Below are 22,262 nucleotides of genomic sequence, written 5' to 3'. Positions count from 1 at the left end.
ATTTTATAATAATTCCAAATCCTATTAAGTGAGTACATACACTTCTGTGGATTTTACTGTCTATTCACCTGAAACTAAATTCTGGTGGGCTTTGTTGTACAGTTCACCTACAAGAGGCACAATTAGATGCAATCTCATTCTAGTCTGATACTACTATGCTAAATACTTTCATTAAAAATTATTTTCTCAAAGAATAAAAGCAAGCATAAAAAATAAAACTAGGGGCCTTTCCATAAGAGAAAGAATAGAGATTGAGAGGAGTGGGAGGAAGGGATACTGAGTAAAGAAAAGCTGAACAAAAGCATGCAAAGTCAAAGAAGCACACAGATATGTGAATAGCATCATCTAATTGTCCTATAATGAATTGTCCTATGTCAGAGCATGCCTGTCAAATTCTTCTAAACTTCTCTAGGCAGCCATAGAAAGGTAATATTCTAGTTCTCATTATTGGGAAGTCACAATCAAGAGCAAGTGAATTGAATGTTAAAATATGAGTCTAGCTGATATTGATTGATCAAATGTAATACAACAGCATGTGACACTTAGTAGCCTTTTGGTCAAGCTATTGGGCATGGAACACATTCAACATGCAGTAACATTTATTGAGCACCTACAGTATACAGTGCCATGGTTTGAGTAAGGGCTCTGTGGAATGGAAGACATATCCCCTGTCCTCCGGAAGTGTTCAATATCGATTCTGAGTCATTTCCTGTGGCCTTCACTTTTTCAGTTCTTCATATCTACTTTCTTGGAAGGTATTCTTAGTTAAGGCCCAAAAGGCTGCAAATAAATTTAATTAAGGCTGGAAGTGGTGCTAGACAGTGGAGGAGTAGTGAGCCTGAGCTGCAGCCAAAAGGAGGAATAATCCACAAACTCAGGAGAACACCCTTTCTTCCCCAGCAAATGCCCAGTGCATGCTTTGTTTTAAGGGACACTCTGCTGTGATGAGCCGACCTGGCCACAGGGTGTCACAACTGCCCCAGGGACTCCTCTACAAACTCAGGAGGGAGACAAGGTCTGAAAGGTCAGACGCCAGCCGCTTGTCATTCCCTCTCCTGCCCACATCGCCAAGTGAGTCAGCCCTGAGTCAGCCCAGCTGCGCAAAACTCATCCAGAATGTCACGGCTGCCAGGGCCTGAAAGAATGCCTTCAGAGCTGCTCACCAGGCTCTGTGTGGCTCTCGGTCTAACAGAGGGGATCGACATTTTGGCAGTGCCCGTGAGTGAGATGAGGGACTGGTGACAGCCCCACACCCATGCAGCACCGGCTCCCTCATAGACCTCCAGTCATTGGACCAGGTTTGTTCCTGGAAGGGTCTGCATCATTTATTTGTAGAAGGACCAGGCAGGGGGTCAAGAGACAATGATTTCAGTGTTGGCTGTGCTTCCTTCAAGTTGGGGACCTTCAGCCACTGAATCCACAGAGATGGGCCTCAGTTTCTCCATCTGTAAAATGAAGGTGGATCCTTTCAACTTCTAAACATTAATGAAGGACTGGCCATGTCTTATTTGGTTAGACATTTCAATTACTTTCTTTTTTTTTTTGGCTCTGACAGCCTCCAAGGTAGAAGAAATAGCCTTTTTTTTTTTTTTTTTTTTTTTAACAAACACAGAAACCGAAGGCCTGTGAGACTAAAAGAAGGTAATCAAAAGGGAATACAGAGGAGACATTTTAATCCAGATCTGTCCAGATTAATCCCACTGTAATTGGGGTGTTCATTTACAAACTACACACAAACGTTTTGTGACTCCTGGGAACTGAGTTTTAGACATGATGAGATGAAAGACACATAGACTATATTTGAATAAGGCTCATGAAAAGTAAATTCTGGATCTTTGGGATAGAAGCTAAGGGATATTTGTGAATCAAATGATAGTAGCAAAATGGGTCAAGAATGGCAGGTAAAGGATAAACAGAAGAGAAACACATTTTAATGATACTCAACCAATATTTATTAAGTTTCTCCCCTGAAAAAATTATTGTTTAGGGCAGCAAAAGACATGCAACCCTAGAGGCAGCTGAGAATCCAGCCATGCCCATACCCAAACGCAAATAAAAGCAAGAAAAAGCCAGGAAAGAGACAAGCAAAGTATTGCAGGATTCAATCAAGAATCCAATGAAGAAACCGTATCCCATTGGTGGAACTTGGAAGGCACCAAGGAGAAAGTTTCAATTGAATCATAAAGAATAGTAGAGTATCAACAGGTAATAACACAAAGGATGAGCTAGCTGGAAGAAAGAAGTGCATGAACAGAAGTCAGGAAAAAAAGGGTTGCATTTGATTGTGGAAGACAGTGTAGCAATTCCTCAAAATCCTAAAGACAGAAATACCATTCCACCCAGCAATCCCATTACTGAGTGTATACCCAAAGGAATATAAATCATTCTATTATATAGACACATGCATATGTATGTTCACTGTAGCACTATTCACAAGAGCAAAGACATGGAATCCATCTAAATGCCCATCAACGATAGACTAGGTAAAGAAAATGAGGTATATATACACCATGGAATACCATGCAGCTATAAAAAAGAATGAGACCATGTCCTTTGCAGGAACTTGGATGGAGCTGGAGGTCATTATCCATAGCAAACTAATGCAGTAATAGAAAACCAAACACCGCATGTTCTCACTTTAAGTAAGTAGGAGCTAAATAGTGAGAACACATGAGGGGAACAGCACACACTGGGGCTTTTTGGAGACTGCAGGGTGGGAGGAGGGAGAGGATCAAGAAAAATAACTAATGGGTACTAGGCTTAATACCTGGGTGACAAATAATCTGTATAACAAATCTTCATGACGCAAGTTTACCTATGTAACAAACCTGCACGCATACCCCTGAACTTAAAACTTGTTTTTTTGAGAAAAGATAGGGTTACATTTGGAGAACAGTGAAGACTATTCTGTTGAAATGAGTGTGTAGGGGACATAGGATTGGAAAAGTTCATCTGAAATCATATTGTAGAGAGCCTTCCTAAAAGACAATTTTGAGATTGGTGGACAATGGAGAACCAATACAAGAGTAATAAACTTTTGTGGTTTTTTTTTTGAGACAAAGTCTTACTCTGTCCCCCAGGCTGGAGTGCAGTGGCCTGATATTGGCTCACTGCAACCTCTGCCTCTCAGGTTCAAGCGATTCTCCTGCCTCAGCCTCCAGGGTAGCTGGGACTACAGGTGCCTACCACAACGCCTGGCTAATTTTTTTTTTTTTTTTAGATGGAGTTTTGCTCTTGTTGCCCAGGCTGGAGTGCAATGGTGCAATCTCGGCTCACCGCAACCTCTGCCTCACTGCAACCTCTGCCACCCGGGTTCAAGCGATTCTCCTGCCTCAGCCTCCCGAGTAGCTGGGATTACAGGCATGTGCCACCACCCCTGGCTAATTTTGTATTTTTAGTAGTGACAGGGTTTCTCCATGTTCATCAGGCTAGTCTCAAACTCTTGACCTCAGGTGATTCGCCTTTCTCAGGCTCCCAAAGTGCTGGGATTACAGACATGAGCCACTGTGCCTGGCCTAATTTTGTATTTTTAATAGAGATGGGGTTTCACTATGTCGTCCAGGCTGGTCTTGACCTCCTGACCTCAAGTGATCTGCCCTCCTCGGCCTCCCAAAGTGCTGGGATTACAGGTGTGAGCCACTGTGCCCTGCCAGATATAATTTTTATAAAGAAGTTTTTGTCTATTGTCTGGGCATGGATGCTAGAGACGGGATGGGATGCCAGAGGAGAGGTTAGTAAAAGAGTCCTTAAAATAATCTGGTGGCAGAGGTGAGAACGAGGAGGTGTTAGAGATGCCAAGGTACAAATATGAAGACTTGGCCTCTGATTAAACACAGGTTCTGGAGCATTGGAGACAGGGCAAAGAGATGATGGAGTTTTTAAGCCTCAGTGGGAAAATGAAGGTGCTATTAGGATAAGCAGAAATATCATAATGAGTGGCAAATTCCAAAAAGTTTATAAGAGGAAATAGATAAAGAGAAAAGAAGTATACAAATGGAACATTGGGAAGGATTTATGTAATGCAGTGAAAGAAAGAAAGTAAAGCTAATGAAAAAGACAAACCAACAACCAGGGTATACAGTTAGGAAGGAAGAGAGAGTTCCTTGAAGAAAACAGCAGGGTCAGTAGTGGCAGGGACCTCAGGGATTGAGGAGGATTGAGAGAAAGCCTTTGGAAGTGCTGTGATGAGTGCTGTTTTCACATCTTTGCCATTTTCTCTGAACATAGAGAAATTCCGTCTGTGCCTGTGTATTCGTAGCCTCCAACACAGCGTCCTGCCCATCAAAGGCGCTCAATGAATGTTTGCTGAATGGAGAAAGGAAAACACAGACACGGGGCTGTTTAGGAGAGCTGTAGGCATGGAAACAAAGGTGTTAAAGAGGGAGCGCCTTCTGAGTCTTGCAAGTGTCCTCTGTCTTTCCAAATAGTTCTGGGGAGAAGGCAGTTCTGGGCTAGTGCAGTCCTTCCAGACCTTGAGCATGCATCAAAATCACCTGTAGGCTTGTTATGTAGATTGCTGGGCCCCACCCTTAGAGTTTTTGATTTGTAATAATAGGTCTGAAGTGAAGCCCCTACATTTCCATTCAAACAAGTTCTTGGATGGTGCGGAGGCCACAGGTTCAGTGATCATGCTTTGAGAACCCCCAGGCAAGTGAAAATATCCCTGTATATTCAGTTAGAAGACCTAGTTTGAATCCCAACTCCTTATTGGCTCTTTGCCTTGAGGTATTTCTCTCTGCCTATTTTCTCATATGCAAGATGAGGGTCTTACCTAGAACGCAGCACTGATAGGCGCGTTAAATGAAATCTCAGTACTTGTCTAAAACATGTTTATGGAACTAATTTTTTTTTCTTTAAAAAAACTTTTGGCCGGGTGTGGTGGCTCACGCCTGTAATCCCAGCACTTTAGGAGGCGAAGGCAGGTGGGTCACGAGGTCAGGAGATCGAGACCACCCTGGCTAACATGGTGAAACCCCATCTCTACTAAAAATACAAAAAATTAGCCGAGCGTGGTGGTGGGCACCTGTAGTCCCAGCTACTTGGGAGGCTGAGGCAGGAGAATGGCGTGAACCCAGGAGGTGGAGCTTGCAGTGAGCAGAGATTGCGCCACTGAACTCTAGCCTGGGAGACAGTGAGACTCCATCTCAAAAAAAAAATTTTTTTTGAAATTTTATTTATTTTTAAATGTCTTCAGCTTTACTGAAGTACAATTGACAAATAAAATTTATACAATATATTAAAGGTGTACAACATGATGTTTGATATACATTGGGAAAGAGTCATCACAATCAAGCTAATTAATATGTCAGTCACCTTACGTTGTTAACTTTTTTGTGTATCTGATGAGAACCCTTAAGATCTGGTTTCAGTAAATTTCGAGTATACCATAGCTTCTTATTAACCGTGGTCACCATGCTGTACATTAGGTCTCCAGAATTTACTCATTTTATAGCTGTAAGTTTATGCCCTTTGACTAACATCTTCCCATTTTCTCCACCCTCCGGCCCCTGGTAACCACCATTCTACTTGGTATCTATGAGTTCAACTTTTTTACATTCCAATAAACATTTTTAAGAAGATAAAGATTGGTTGGAGCTTGAGAAAGTAACAGGAAGGAAAAAAATGTTTATTTTGCTTGTTTAAGAAATGCCAAGATGCATGGCAAATGCATGTTTGTTGGGCAAAAGATTTAGTCTGAATTAATGGATCTCTGTGGAATAGCAGTTAATTTTAGAGCTGGCATGAGTCTTATGATTATCTGCATATCGGTCAGTCAGTTTGTCTGTATGAACAGGACATACGAAGCCTAAAGGCAAGCTTTATCATCTTGCTTATTCAAAGTTAACCATAGCACTCAAACCCCACACATTCAGAATAAGAATAAAATAATACACACTTTGAATCATACATAGATGTGTAATTTGCTTCCAATAAAAATGGAGATAAGGTTGCAGCTAGATAACCATCAGTTTCGTCCAAGGTACAAAGGTTTAATTTTTTATGTTTGCATTTAGTCATTTTTATAGTACTGGCTTCTTGGCTCATTTCTGAATAAATCTAGGCTTCATTGAAACAAATGCCAAAGAAACAGGAAAAAAAATCCTCTCAGAATTTCCCGTTCATATTTATAGTGAGTTGACAGATACTGCATTTCCTTTATTTCAGGCCCTAATCAATTCATTGCTAAAAGGAAAAAAAGAGAAGAAAACAGATGAAGAGGAACAATTTGTATGGGGCTTCTGGTCATTACCCTTCTGTTATAACTCTCATTAGTAGAACTAATTAGCATTACATCAATAAATATAAGAATAGAGGATACAGCAGCCAAAGCAGATGCTTATTGCAATTGCAGAGACATTGCTGCTATTTGCTTGTTAAATTCAGCATCTTTAATTCTGCAGTGTGGTGCTTTGAAGAGGATGAAAAGGTTCTCCTTATATGAATCTTTCTTCTATGTGGTCAGGATGCAAGTCATAGGGTGAGGCAAAGTGGCCATGTCTGTCCAACTTCCTTTGTGTACAAAGTTGATGACTGTGCTTTGTGTCGATCCCTCAGGCATTATGAATCCAGATCCTTCACATTCTAATCTTGCTTGCCTCTTGGCTGTTGGTGAGATGGTGGCCCCAGCACTGACAAAAAGAACTAGCCTGTTCCATGATAGTTTCTGTGGAACTCAGTGTTGATCACTTGTGTCAGTGTACTAACAGGGACACCTGAATGGCTCTGTTATTAATAATGGAATGGAGACCCAGAGTGCAAAACAGACTCCATAGGCTGACTCCCACACCTAGAGGAGGGCAATTAAGGGCAATAAGTGCTAAGATGCAAGAGTGCTGTGCTTCTCAAAACATTAATCTTATGCAAAGAATCACCTGGGCATTGCGTTAAAAAGCACATTCTGGATCCAGAAGCTCTCACAGATGCAGGTGCTGCTGGTCCATGAGCCACTCTTTGAGTTGTCTTAATTCCCTTCCCTTCTCTCACCTGAGCTAGGGGTGCATTTCAGCTTCTTCAACTTAACCTTCTGTCGTCTGTGACAAGAACAACGTGAGCTCTGCTCAGATAGCTCTAGAGGACAACATAGCTATTTTTTTCCAAAGTCACAAATAAGTAAATAAATAATCAGTTAATTAGCAGGATTGCTAAAAGCTCCTTAATTTTTCCTTTCAAAATGTAGAGGTAAGTAAAAGCAAATGAACCAGATTCTTGTATCTGTTCAAACCCCGAGAGCGCACCAACAGATAACACGAGGAGGTGTGGAGCAACGTGCTATTTTAACGAGCGCCTAAGTGCAGGTGGGCTGAGGCCTAAAATGGCGTCTGCCCAGGTGAGGATGGGGCAAAGGTTTTATAGCCTCCTGTAAACAGGAAGTGTCCTAGTCTGACATAACTGCTACGTTGTACCTGGAAGGCCTCTTTCTCCATCTTCAGGGGTGTCTTCGCCAGGGTAGGTGTCTTCTGTCCGGTTCTCTTCCTGCTTCTGCTATCTTGCTGACATACGCTGCTGACGCAAGTGGCCTTGGGCCTTGGGACTGGGCCTGAGAAGGGAGGAGTTATTCATCTCCTTAAGCTTTCAAGTCCCTGGGAGATTCTTACAGCTTCCTCTTGTCACAGCTTCTGTAGGAGGAAGTAAGGGGAGACGTTGATTTGGAGAGAAAAAGTTATATTCATTGAGCACTCTTTGTGCTATGCTTAACAAACATTTCAATTTTTAATCTTAGCAACAGCCTTAAGGGGTCAGTAATAGCATACATCAAAGATAAAGGAACTCAGAGGGGCTGAGATTCAGAGAGATTGTGTGACTTGCCAAGAGCCAAGTTTACTGGGAAGACCTAAAGCCCATATTCCTTTATTTCTAAAAACATGTTTCTGACGTACTAATTCTTTGAGACCTGTAGATTTAGTTGAGGCCTGCTGGCATCTTTTATTTATCTCTTGCGTCATTTCTCATGAGATGTATGGGTCAGCCTGCTAATGGAACCTCCTGGAAGGATGAAGACACTCCCTGATGGGAGGTCTGATTCATGGGAGTTCCCAGGGAGATGCAGAAAAAGGCTGTTTAGGGTAGCTAGAGGGCCCAGTGGGTTCTCATAGTCGACCCCAGGTCCTGAATCTGTTCCTATCTGAATGGAGCTGAGTCTCTTTCTATTGCCTCTGCCTCCATCCCCTTTTGTTGATGGTTTCTTCCCTCGGTTCTCATTGGGTTCCCTGCTTCCTACTAGTTTTAAAAGTTAATTAGGTCGGCCAGGTGCTGTGGCTCACACCTACCTGTAATCCCAGCACTTTGAGAGGCCCGAGGCAGAAGAATCTCTTGAAACCAGCAGTTTGAGACCAGCCTGCACAAGCCTAGGGAGACCCTATCTCTACAATTTTTTTTTAAAGTTAACCAGGTGTGGTGGCTCACATTTGTAGTCCCAGCTACTTGGAAGGCTGAGGGAGGAGGATCAGCTGAGCCCAGGAGTTCCAGGCTGCAGTGAGTTATGATCATGCCACTGCACTCCAGCCAGGGTGGCAGTGCAAACCCTGTCTTTCTCTTTAAAAAAAAAAAAAAAAAAAAAGTTGGCTGGGTGCCGTGGCTCATGCCTGTAATCCCAGCACTGTGGGAGGCCGAGGCAGGGGAATCACTTGAACCCAGGAGGCGGAGGTTGCGGTGAGCCGAGATCTCACCATTGCACTCCAGCCTGGGCAACAAGAGCGAAATTCCGTCTCAACAATAAAAAAATATTAATCATGTCCGTTTGAATTATGTAGTTGCCACTCATGAGAAAGGGAGGGAGTTTTGTAGACCACTCTACTATTCAGCTTGCTCAGACCTTGCTTCTGGATGTCTCATCAAGATTCTCAGATTCTCTCACTTCCAACCTTACTACCATGACAATAACTAAATCTCATCATGTTTTTTGTTTTTTTTTTTTTTCCCATTTTCACAAAGGCTTCCTTCTTTGTGAGCTCAAACTAACCTGTGTAATTTTTAGGTGGTGTTGCCTGTAAGTAAGGGCTTCTGAGCAAGTGTATTCATTGCCACTGCTCTTAAGATGCATGTGTAGTGTTAGGGATTTCTTCTGCCAGCATAGTTTTGTTTTGGTTTGTTTTTGCAGTTAATTTGCAAAAAAGTTTTGCTAATGCTACTGCCATTTTTGTTTCTTACCTTTCTTGTCATTATGGATAATTTTTGCTTCAAACTAACCATACTTGATTCACTTGCATAGTTCAATTATTAACCAAAAAGCTTACAAAAACACAAAAGCAATATTTGAAGACAAAATGGATGAGAACTTTCTAGACTTGATGAACATTGTGAAATGTAACGTTAGGTAGATAAAAGGCATTCTTTATATGATAAATAAAAATAAATCTACACTTAGACAAGCAGTAAGAATTCAGAACAATAAAGACAAAGTATCTTGAAAAGCAACTGCAGAGAAAATAGATTATCTGACTACCATTTAATACTTACAAAAAAGTGGTGCAGCTCTAAAAAAAAAAGCTGTGTTGTGTGATAATGAATGGATAGAACTTAGGTGAATGTTAGCTTTTATGGTTTCTTGCACACACATTAATTATTACCTACATCATTAAGATATATCAGATTAGTTTTGCTGTGTTTGGTTGCACCATGAATTTTTTTTGTGTAATATGGTCACCTGCTGCTAACTTAAAAAAATCTCTATCAACAGGACCTGTTTATGAAATAATATATACACTGTAACATTTGACATCATGGATTGTCTTTTATGTACTTTGTTTACTGGGAAGTACTTAGAATGCTACATATATAGTGAACTCTCAGTAAATAAATACTGCTGAAAGAATATTAGAATCTTTGCTCCTTAGCGGAACTTTTATTTTAAATTTTGATGGTTCTTTATATAGGTGTTGTTACTCCCAAGGGAGTAAAAAAGATCATTCTCTGAAATATTTGGAAAAAAATGTTAGAACTTCTGTCTTACATTTCAAACATATTTTAGGGGATGTTTCATACTATATGCTATCTTTGTACTGTATTATACACAGTAATATGTATAAATACAATATTTTATGTGTGTATATATATATATAAAAAAAATGTATATATATACTGTATAAATAATCCACCACACATAAAGTGAGGTGAATGCTCAAATGCTAATAGGCATGCAAAATCAAAAGTGTTTGGAATGCAAATCAATATCACTAGGAGATACCACTTCACACCCATTAAGATGGCTGAAATAAAAAGACAGAAAATAGCTAGCATTGGCAAGGACGTGGGGAAATTGGAGCCTTCATACTCTGATGGTGAGAATGTAATATGGTGAAATCACTTTGGGAAACAGTGTGGCAATTCCTTAAATTGTTGAAAATAGAGTTACTATATGACCCAACTCTTCCATGGCTGGGTGTATACGCAAGAGAAGTGAAAACATATGTCCACACAAGAATTTGTATATAGGTATTTATAGCAGCGCTATTTATAACAGCCAACAAGTAGAAACAACCCCAAAGCCCGATAACTAATGAAATAATAAACACGATGTGGTATTTCCATAGAGTGGATTTGATGGAAAGCAATGAAGTACTGGTACATGCCATGACATGGATGAAGCTTGAAAACATTGCGCTAAGTGAAAGAAGCCCATCATGAAATACCATATAAAGTACAATTCTATTTATAGGCAATGCTCAGAACAGGAAAATCTATATGGAGAGAAAGTGGATTACTGGTTGCTTGGAGCTGGGGAAATGGAAAATGGGAAGTGTCTGCTAATGGATGTGGAGTTTCTTTTTGAGGTGATGAAAATTTTCTAAAATTAGATAGTGGTGAGGGCTGTACAACTCTGTGAATATCCTAAACAAACTTGTGTACTCTAAGAGGGTGAATTTTATAATATGTAAATTATTTCTCAATAAAACCATTATAAAAAAATGTGCCAGGAAACTACTACTTTAGATAAATTCACACAAACTTGGTGAAGCTAATATAACTGAAAAGACCCTGGCAATAAAAATGTTCAGTTTCATTTGCATTATGTTGCCCCATTTGTTTTTTCTCTCTTTAAATAGCATAATCTCTAAAAGACATTTTTTTTCTTTAAATTATCTCTAAGCATTGACTTAACAAGAGATGGCATGTTTCATTTTGTGTACCCTCATGGTGTCTAAAGGGAACACCACTAGATGTATATTGAAAAATTAGGACATTCTGTGTAAACAAAACTGATAAAATTGTTTTATGAATTAGGAGAAAAGTAATTTTTATCAGATTTGTAATGATATATTCTCATTTAAGAGGCTGTGGAGAAGAGAAAAGAAGGAGTGCTTCATATTTTCTTCTTTTAAGACTAAAAGAACTAGAGTTTACCCATAATTTCTTGTCTTGCCCTATTTTGGGTGGCAGGGGATATAATCATTTTTTCTTCCTCCTCCTCCTCCTCCTCCTCTTGCCCCTCCTCTTATTCCTCTTCCTTCTTGTTGCTGTGTAATTATCAAGGGCAAAGTACTGTTGCCTTGAACTGTGATTCAGGTTGCTCTGGAGGTAACTTAGAGGAACAGCTCACTGTTTTGGCTCTCTGTTTGAAAGCTAATGTGACAGACTCAGCTCAACAAGTGATATTCCTGCCAGGCTGGTCGTTTAAGGATCCTGATGTATTTGAGAGTTGTCTTGTGTTCTTACTTGATGAAAAGTAGGTGTGCTGGGTCTAGGAGTAAATACAGCTTTTGTGGGGCCTTCATCTGATAACATTCGTGAGTTCCTCTATAAGAAAAAGACTACATATTACAAATATAAAAAATAGTTACAAAAGTGAGTATTTAGAGTGACAAAAGATATCACACATCACATAGGTAAACATGTTGCCACATTCCAACATGACATTAAAAAACATAATTTATTTCAAGCAGTGTCTCATTCCTGTCTCCTCTCAGTGCCAACTGCCAAAGGAGTTATGTCAATAGAACTCCTGGCCCTAACTTTGGTGTCCCAACATTGGGTGTGAGTCAGCACAGTTGGAGATAGAGTTATTAGAAGCTCTAATGGTGGGATGGTAGCCATGATTTAATGACACATTGGATTCACTATGAACCACATAAGTGGGTACCACTCACCATGGACTAAATAGATCCCTAAATCATTTCCTCCTCAGTGTAATGATCAAAATGTCCAGGAACACTGCTTTACCATACCACATGAGGGGAAATATGATGGAGGGGACTGGAAAAGTGGCAGTATCGGAGAAGGGAGAGAGCACAGTGTTCATCCATTGCTACCAGAATACCCACTTCTGCAAATTTTATAACAGTAGGGCCCTGGAAGGAGCCTGTTAGCAAGGGCCCATGAAACCTCACCTTCTTTAGTTTCTTAATAAATATATCTCCACTGATGCTCTGTTTCAGAGATATTTTATAGATGTCTGGTCAAACAAGTCCATTTTCACCATTTCATCTGGACAATTTTACAGGAGTAATGATTTCAGGACATTTTGAAACATTCCGATTTAAAACATACAGAGAAGATAGGAGAAGAGGGGACATGAGAAAAGTATTATTTAATTCATCAAGATAGTTTTTTTATTCTGGAACATCTCCTACATTTAAAAAAAATCCTATTAGGAAGACACAGAGTAAAACTTTTTCCCTTATAAAATATATTTTAAAACAAATTCATCACATCCTCACTGTAAGAGTATTATTAGATTACTGAATCATTGAGTCAAATTTTTAATCTTACCATATTGGCTTACAGCTTTGCATGGAACCACCACTCATATATATATACACACACAGAAAGGCAAGAGAAGATTACCTTCTTTAATACATTTAACTGAAACACTGTGACACCACCTATGATGACTCATAGGCACAATTGTTTCATCCATTCATTACATATTAGTGCCAATTTTATATAGGGCTCTTGTTGGACTTAAGGTGGATTTAGAGATTTATTAGAACAGATCTCATCTTCAAGGAGCTCAGATTTTTTTTTAGGCACAACCATGTATGTACACAAGTAACTATCATAAAAATGCTGGGTGACAAGTAGACATAAAGAACTGTGAAAATTCTGAAGTATGGGAGCACCATCCAATCATTTATTTGATGACAGAGGATGGACAAAATATATTTGGTACCTGCCCTCATAGAGTTTGTAATCTAGTGAGGAAGATGCACATTACACAACACAGGACATACACAAATAAAATAGATGTAAGAGGCAATGAAAGAGCGTCCTGATGAAGACTGGAGGGTCATGAAAAGTGTGAGAAGGTGGCATGTCAGGGAGAGCTGAGTGCTGAGGAGGAATGACCTGGGTGAAGGAGGATAACGTGGATTGTTTCAGGCATAGAGAAACACAAGTGAGAAAGGCACTAAGGAAGAAGATAGCTTGATGAGCTTGAAGAACAGATGAAGGTGAATGAGGCCGGGTTATAGTGAGTGAGGGTGGCAGAAGATAGTTCAGAGAGGAGAAGAAGCTAAAGTGTCAAGGAACTTAAAGGCATGTTAATGATTCTGTGCTATGGAAATTCTTTGGAGCTATAAAAATATTATGTACAATATAAAGTATGGATTGGAAGCAGAAAGCAGTACTAGCAAAGGCTACTGGAGTCATCCCAGGGTTAATATGGTGGCTTGGACCAGAGCAAAAGCAATGAGGGTGGCAGGGCTGGTTGTGGTAAGAAGCACTCAGATTTTGCAGGTAAAATCAACAAGACTTGATTATGGATTGAACAGGGATAATGAAAGAGAAGGAACACACCAGACTGTTTGCTTTTATATTGTAATCTGAACTTTGTCATGAGACTGCAAGTTCTTTGAGGCAGTGGACATGCTTTCTGCCTGATCTGTGCTCTTTATAGTATCAAAGAGGGAGATGGTGTTTGGAAAATATTAACTTGCAATTTGTTTTACCAGGTAGAAAATCTAGTTTCTCTATCCTTCTGCCCCTCAGGGCTCTCTTGTTTTTTCCATCACTGTGTATTTGCTTCCTGATAGGACCTCAGAGGAAGAACAGGAAAAGAAATCCTTTATACTTCATACTTTGGGACTACTTCTCATCCTCTTTCAACTTGGCACAGGCTAGAGACCCAGAACTGCTCCTGCCCTTTTGAAAAAAATCCTACAATGGTGGCCACCTTAAAGGGGCTATTCAAGATAGTAGCAGTTGGTAGCCCAGTCAAGTTAAAGAAATATTGCAATACAGCAGTTGGTATCATTCTGTTTTGTGTAGTGACCAGATGGATGTGCCTTTAAAATGTCTTCATAGGCCTTTTGAAATTTTCTATGAATACTTCAATGACAATGGTGTGGGATCTGGCTCTTTGTAATGATCCTCCAAGGAAGCAATGTGCTGCATTTTCACTTGCATCTCTATCACCTGGTCCATTTCAGGACCAGGGGTGCTGCATTCGGGCTGCCATCATATTGTCACTCTATCTTGTGGGGAAGCAGGTGTGGGTAGTGAGTGTTGAGGACCAAGCAGTTGCTCTGGTGGGGTCTTTTGACTTTGTGGATGGCCACAGCTGAGGCAGCATTCTCCTTTATCTCCAAGACTCCTGTCAGCCCCACACTTTGTTCTTCACATGCAGCTTCAGTGTCTAAGCAATCCAAATAGAGAACTTGCCTTAAGAGGAGGCCAGGAGGACCTAGTGGGGAGATGAGGAACTTCTGAGAGAAAGAGGAAAATGAAAGAAGAGGTAAACATAGGACTGTATTAGTCAGCTATTGCTGAGTAACAAATCACTGCAAAACTTAGAGGCATAAAACACCACACATATTATCTCATAGTTTCTGTGGGTCTGAGTCTGAGTGTGGCTCCGTTGGGCCTCTGCTTTCAGGACCTTTCACAGGCTACCATCCATGTGTCAGCTCCATCGTAGTTATTTCAAGGTTCAACTTGGTAGGGATCCACTTCTGAGTTCTCTCCATGCTGGTAGACAGGATTCAGTTTCTTACTATCTGTTGGCTGGAGGCCATGCTCTTCCTTGCCAGGTGGGCCTTTTGCTTCATTGATGCTGCAGCTCACTTCATCCATCTAGGCAAGCAAGAAGGCAATAGAGAATGAGCAAGGTGGAAATCAGTCTTCTGTTACCTAACCATAGAATTGACATCTCGCCACCTTTACTGTATTCTATTGGTTAGAAGCCAGTCACTAGTTCTAGCCCACACTCAAGAAGAGGCTGTTACACAAAGGCACAAATACAGGAGATACAGATCACTGAGGGTCATCTTGGAAGTCTGCCTACTACAATGACCTTGCACTAGATCTGCTTGCAAATATTAAAACTGTTGTGGTACAGTGAAGGAAGAGCAGGAGTTTCTTTGGTAAGTACCTTCACTTCTACATAGCAGCAACTCCCAAGTGTTACTCTGGTGTAACTCTGATCCAGGATTAGATTAATGTGGTGGTCAAAGAAAGAGTCTGGTGGCTAAATGTGATTTCAGTGGACTCGAATTATTTACTACTGTTTCTTTAAAATACTATGGGGGCCATGCATCTTCTGTACCACATCTCCTCTAAATTCCAGCTTTTCCCTCCTATCTACTTAACTCATAAACTACACCTGGGTTGCTCTGAAATTGCTCTCTTCCTACCTCCCCCATACAGCCTCCCGGGTCTCTTGTCCTTTCTTCCATCTCTAGATGACAGATGTCCACTGACAAAGTCTAGCTGCAGCACAGAAATAGTCTGGCAACTACTGATCCCTCTTGGGGGAGTGGAGGAGAGCAATGACCTGAGCAGGAAAAGCAAGTTCTCTTTAGCAGGCAAGGAAGGAGGAAAGCTGGGAAACCCATGTATATTAATATTTTCAGCCTCATCATATTACGTTTTCTGAGTGCAGGTTTTTATCTCTATAACCAGTCTACAAACTCCTTGAAAGCTTGTCCTTATCTTCTGCTTTCTTGTATTTCCCAACAGCATATATGGGACCGAGGTTTGCTGAACGGATGGTGTGTGTACTGGGCTGTGACATTTTTTCCAGTGGACTGGTGTGATTGAAAGAGATAATGTGTCTGAAAGTGCAATGTAAATTGTAACACTCTATATACACGTCATAGTTATTATTGTTACTATCGGCTCCATCATCGTCATCCTCTAGCACATCTTTTATGCACCATCTGCAAAAATAGGCTTCTTCCTAGATGAATGCTTCACCTAGACCATCAGGATTTAAGCTCATCAAAATAGACAAATTCTTTCCAAAGATATATTTATGCATCATTCCCATGCTTATAAAATCCACAATTATAAATATAATAGAGTGAGAATATCACATATTATGGCATGAGTGTTTCTAAATGTTACACTTTTTCGGATTGGAAGAGCAATCAGATATATTTTATAAAATTTAGAAATAGAAATGAGATAATAGAAGAAACCACTGTTAATATTTTACCACATTTCTTTCCATCCTTGTGTGTATTAATATATAATACATGCATACATAGATTTGTGTATATGTAGTTATGGATATAAAGATTTTATGTGTTGCTGTGTTTATACTCTCATGAGCAATTTCCTATGTCATTAAATACATTTGAAACTATTATTTTGTTGGTAAAATAATATTCCACTCAAATATATGTAATAACAAGTTTAACCATTTCTCTACTTTTTGAAGATCTAAGATTCTGTCTCTTTCCTAATATGAATAAGATTCCAATTAAGATTTGGTAATAAGTCATTGTCTACAGCTCTAGTTACTTCCTTAGGAATTAAGAGTTTAATTAGTAGGTCAATGGTATGACCTTTTAAAATACATTTATAAATCTGGCAAGGCATTTTACTGAAAAGAATTAGCCAGTTTACATCCTTCCAAGAGTCTAGAAGATTGCCTCTCTTATCCCACCCTCAGTGGCATTGAATAATATTAATTTAAAATTTCTGATTATTTGATACAAAAATATTCACATTTAGTTTTTTTTTATTTTTTAATTACTGAGGTTGATTTTTTTTTATGTGCCTTTTGGCCATTCACATTTATTCTTCTGTGAATGGCTTAGTTACCTCTTTTGCCCTTTTGACTTTGAATGAGTCGTAATGTTTTCCTTTTAATTGATAAAAGATCTTTAATAGCTTATTTTCACCTTTAGGCTATCGTATTGCAATTACTTTGCAGTTGTTTGCCTTTAAGATTTTGTATAAGATGTTTTTGACATCTAAATATATTAATTTCTTAAGTAATATTGATTCAGGCTAGTGTACTATATTGAACTATTTTCCAAAAATTATTAATTGTGATCACTTATTTTTATCGTAAAATATTTTATGCACAAATGAAAGTCTAAAATACACAAAACAATATACAAATAATGTATAGAATATATGTGCGCTGTTTAAAGAATATTGGATAAAATGAAAGCTCTAGTTCCTAGCACTCAATTTTTTTCAAAAAAAGCAATGCTGGTAGTTACCTGGCAGCCCCCATGTGAACTCCCCAGTCACACAACTCTCCTTTATTTCCCCCAGTTAACCACTCTCCTGAGTTTTGTGAGAATAATTTTCTTCCTGAATTTGTGAATTGTATATATTTAATATTTAATCAATATATTGTTTTAGTTTTTCTTGTCTTTGGACATTATATAAATGCAACCACACTGTGTATATTTTTGTATCATTTCATGCCTGTAATCCTAGCATTTTGGGAAGCTGAGGCAGGAGGACTGCTTGAAGCCAAGAGTTTGAAACTAGCTTAGGCAACATCGTGAGACTCCGTTTCTATATTTTAAAAAAAGACCTAAAAAAACCCACAGCTTTTATCAGTCAACTATTTTTGCAGCGCTGCTGTGTAGCAAACTACTCTGTAACTCAGTAACCTAAACAACAAGCGTTCATTTTCAGGCTCATGGATGTGCTGGCCAGTTGTGCTTTAGGCTAGGCTTGGGTGGGCAGGTCTACGTCAGACTGTGAAAGGACTTCAAGCCTGCTCCATATGTCTTTTCTTATTATGTGATTGCTACCTTGAACTTGTTCTTGTGGTAATGACAAAAGTGTTAAGAGTAGACTAGTCATACTTACAAGCACATTTGATGACTGCTTGCATCATGTCCACAAATAATCTATTGGCCAAAGCAAATCACACAAGCTCAACCTCAAACAGGGAAATATATTTGGGTTTCTAGTGGTGGCTGTAAAACCATATGGAAACAGGTATGCATGTAAGCTATATAAAACTATAATCAGAAGGGTTGAAGAATTTGGAACAATAATGAGATCTGCCGTGCATGTTAGCCTTCCTAAAGTGAAATATATCTTTTACTCAGTAGCTAAATTTATTGTCATGCATCTCATTCCCTGTCTTTTTCTTTTTACCGTTAATAGTTTAGAGATAATAGTTTATGGCTTTACAATTAAGTGTTTAAGAATTGAGGAGATATGGTAATTAATAGATATTACATTATCATTTTTTTTCTTCTAGTGTTTCACTATAGCAAGATATTGGCTGTTAGTTTACAGTGAATTCTTTTAAAAAAATTGTGTTAAAGAGTATTCATATTTCTAATTTACTAAGAATTTTAAGCAACATGCAACTTTTGTCTTCTGAAATTATTGGGATAGTATTTTCTAAAATTTTTACTTATCACGAAATATATTAATATTTAATGTTACTGAAATTAAACCACTTTTACAATCTGAGTATAAATCCTATTTAGTGATTGTGAATTATTCCTTACATCCTTTTGATTCTATTTGCTTAGTTTTTATTAAGATTTCACATCTATGTTAGCAATTTCATTTTATTTTCTTCTTTAAGTTTTATGATTAGTGTTGTGCTACCTTTACCAAGAGCACTGGGTAGCTACCATCTTTTTCTGTGCTTTAGGAGAACTGTTTTATTTTATTTTAATATTACACATGCTAGAAAAACTAACTCATACTGTTAAAATAAATGTGGTTATGTACTAATATACCAGGATGATAAAGAGGTGGAGCGAGTTTGGGGTTTTGAGATTGCTTTAAATCAATGATTGTATGACATCAATGACTTGGTTTCTTTTTACATCTCAATTCTGACTTCTGGGGTGACAAACTTTTTAGGCTGGCTTGCTGCGTGGAAGCAAAACGGCTGCAGCAATTTCAGGCATCACATTTTGTAGTACATTGTTCACGAAGAGAAAGATGGGCTGGCTCCTTATAAGCTCATATAAAATAGAAGTATTTTATTTTGAGAAGTACACACATATATATTCTAACATATATAGTCCTAGAATATATATCTAGTCACATACTTTTTCATGTTTATTGATCAATTTCGGTTTCATATGTTTTATGAAATCTGTTTTGTAATTTATATCTATTCCAAAGATAACATTTATTTTATCCTGATTTTAAAACATGTTTGCCAGCATTCTACTTGCTCTTCTCCTATTTTTAATCTCCTATATGCTCCTATATTTGCTTCCATAGCCTTGATTTTCTTTGTGAATATGCATAATATTGAGGACTTAATTTGGCTTAAGTACTTTGAAAGAAATTTTACGAATATTAACTTATCGCTAACTTCTCTTTTTTTCTTAATTAGGTTTATAGGACTTGTTTAATTTTGGGTTTTTTTCTATTTTTTAAAAAGAACTGATTCTTAGATTTACTTACTATATCTGCTGGTTTACATATTTTTCAGTAATTAATTTGACATTTTTAAATACGTTAAATCAGTTTTACTGCATTTTATTATTTTCTCCTTTTTTTCTTGAAGTTGACTTTATATTTCTAAATTTTTAAGAATAAAAATTATTTAACGACAAAGTATTTAAGGATTTTATGTATGCATGTTTACATTTGTTATGTGGACGTAACTAAATAGTTTACTGTTTTATTATGCGTTTAGTCTTTAACTCCACAGACTCTTAGAGAAGAGCAGCTTTCAACTTTTAGGACCTTGTAAAGTTGTTTTTGCTATTTTTACTCTTACTTAATCTTGAATAAATAATACAGTCTATACAATGTCTAATTTGGGTGACTTATTGCAGTTTTGTGTCTCAGTAAACAAAAAATTTTAAACTATTCTTCTGAGACTTAAACTTAGTTTAAGGTTTAAGTGGTATAAACATTAAATATACTGTATGTCTATTCACTTTATATGCTGATTATATTATATTAATCTAATCATCACTATTTCTATACATTTTGACTATTCATTATATTGTGAAAGTAGGGAATTAAAGCAACTCCAATTATATTTATCTCAATTTTTAATTTCATTTTATTTTGACAAATAATTGCTTGATTAAACAATTGGTTTCAGATTGGGCATTGTGGAGCACTTGGGGAGGCTGAGGCAAGAGGATTGCTTGAGGCCAGGAGTTGAGATTAGCCTGGCAAACAAGGCAAGAGCCTGTCTCTACAAAATAAATAAAAAAAAATTGATTTCATATGTAATATGTGAGCACACACTCACATAATCAGCACCTAAGCAGGACTTACAACCTTAATAGCTCAGCTTCATGCTTCTATTGAGTCACTAACCCTAACAGGTAATTGCTATCCTCAATTCTAACAGCATAGATAAGTTTTGTTTGTTTTTGTAATGCCTCGTGTCTGGCATCTTTCATTCAACATTAGATTTGGTCATGTGTTTTGTGTGATACATTCTATAAAACAATTGGCCTGAACTAAAAAAAAAAAAGAAAAATCAATATCATGAAAGACCAGAAAAGCATACAAACAAAAAGCTGAAGAGCTTGTCTACATTAAAGGAGAAGTGGCCGGGCGTGGTGGCTCACGCCTGTAATCCCAGCACTTTGAGAGGCCAAGGCAGGTGGATCAGCTGAGGTCAGGAGTTTGAGACCAGCCTGACCGACATGGTGAAACCTCATCTCTACTAAAAATACAAAAAAAAAAAAAAAAAAACCTGGGCGTGGTGGCATGCACCTGTAGTCCCAGGTACTCGGGAAGCTGAGGCAGGAGAATCGCTTGAACCCAGGAGGCGGAGGTTGCAGCGAGCAGAGATCAAGCCACTGGACTCCAGCCTGGGTGACAAGAGCGAGACTGTCCCCAAAGCAAAAACAAAAACAAAATAATGGAGAAGCTTTGACGACCAAGCATATGATTTAATTAGAAAAAAATTGAATATCAACATGTTAATATATTGCTAATGTTAAAATTTTATTGTGAAATGGTGTGGTTATATAGAAGAATATTCTTGATCTTAGATGACATGATACATTTAGGAGTCAAATGTTTTAGGATCTGTAAGCTATTTTAAAATAGTTTGGTAAAAGTAATATACATACATATATACTTGTGTGCGTAAAAAGAGAGAAGGGAAGTGTGGCAAAATGTTAAAAATTGGGGAAGGACAGGTTGGTGTCCATTGTATTGTTCTTTCAGCTTTTCTGTGGGGGCTGAAATATTTTAAAATAAAAAATGGGAAGATAAGCACACATTGCTATTTAATCCTAATTTTTAATAACTGAGCAGTAGATTTTCTGTTGTGATTTTATTTAGCATATGTAGAAACTGAGGTTCAGTGGAGTTTGGCACATTGCCTAGAGTGTGGCCCTGATGACTCTGTGATCTAGGTCTTCTGACCGTCTCCTGTGCACCTTTTTTGAAGGCCACAAGGACACTGTTGACTGACAATTGAGAAAGGTAAAAGCTATTAAGACATCCTAGAATTTTAGAGTAGATAGAAACTACAGTGATCAACTAATCAGATTCTGTAATCTTAGAAATGTCAAGGAGGTCAAGTACTCAGTCCAAGTTCACAGAATGAGTTAGAAATGTCAGAGCCTGCATTACAATCTTGGTTTTCTAATTTTTAAATCCGTATTATTTTTACTGCACCACCAATAAGCTGAACGTTTCAAGCAGATAGAATTCTGGGCCATAGAACATTAGGACAACAGAGTTCAAAATCAAAAACCAAAACAAAACCCTCAAATTCCTCAGCTTGCTTTTCAGGTTTAAGCTTGACTTCTGACCACATGTCAATCAGGCATTGTTTTCGGCTTGAGTCGGGAACATTTTGTATAACTCCTCTGAATATGTAATATCCCTGCTGTCTTTCCCAGCCAGGTTGGGAGTGTATCTTGGCATGTAGCAGAATTTCTGAGTGTTTATATCCCCGTCTTACATCAACAGTTTGCTGAATCATTTACTTTTTCCCTTTGACAGAGTTCCAATGCTGTCAGTAGAATATGCATCAGGGCAGAAGGGAATTATGGTGTCAAGCATTATGGGTAATTCCGTGTAAATGGTTCTGCAGAGAGCCACGCTGATTTGCATGGCGGCAGTAACAGCTCTAAGTGGAAGGCTTCCTCGTGTCTGGTTTTGTTAATTTCAGTTTA

General features: G+C 38.4%; 1 protein-coding gene and 1 long non-coding RNA gene across 2 annotated transcripts in view; one reads left to right on the top strand and one right to left on the bottom strand.

Annotated features, from left to right (window-relative positions):
* AGBL1 (AGBL carboxypeptidase 1) overlaps positions 1 to 22,262 on the top strand; it is an 825,749-nt gene that overhangs the window by 535,071 nt on the left and 268,416 nt on the right. The window lies entirely within an intron of this gene.
* On the bottom strand, positions 1,306 to 11,724 carry LOC131381163 (uncharacterized). Its single transcript, XR_009209680.1, has 3 exons — positions 11,653 to 11,724; positions 7,404 to 7,616; positions 1,306 to 1,445 (listed from the first exon to the last, which is right to left on the bottom strand). It is a non-coding gene; the product is annotated as an uncharacterized LOC131381163 (long non-coding RNA).

This window comes from Hylobates moloch, unplaced genomic scaffold (assembly GCF_009828535.3).
Source record: "Hylobates moloch isolate HMO894 unplaced genomic scaffold, HMol_V3 SCAFFOLD_14, whole genome shotgun sequence".
Lineage (NCBI taxonomy): Eukaryota > Metazoa > Chordata > Mammalia > Primates > Hylobatidae > Hylobates > Hylobates moloch.
Note: the sequence above shows the minus strand (reverse complement) of the source record. Positions and strands in the feature narration are given on the sequence as shown.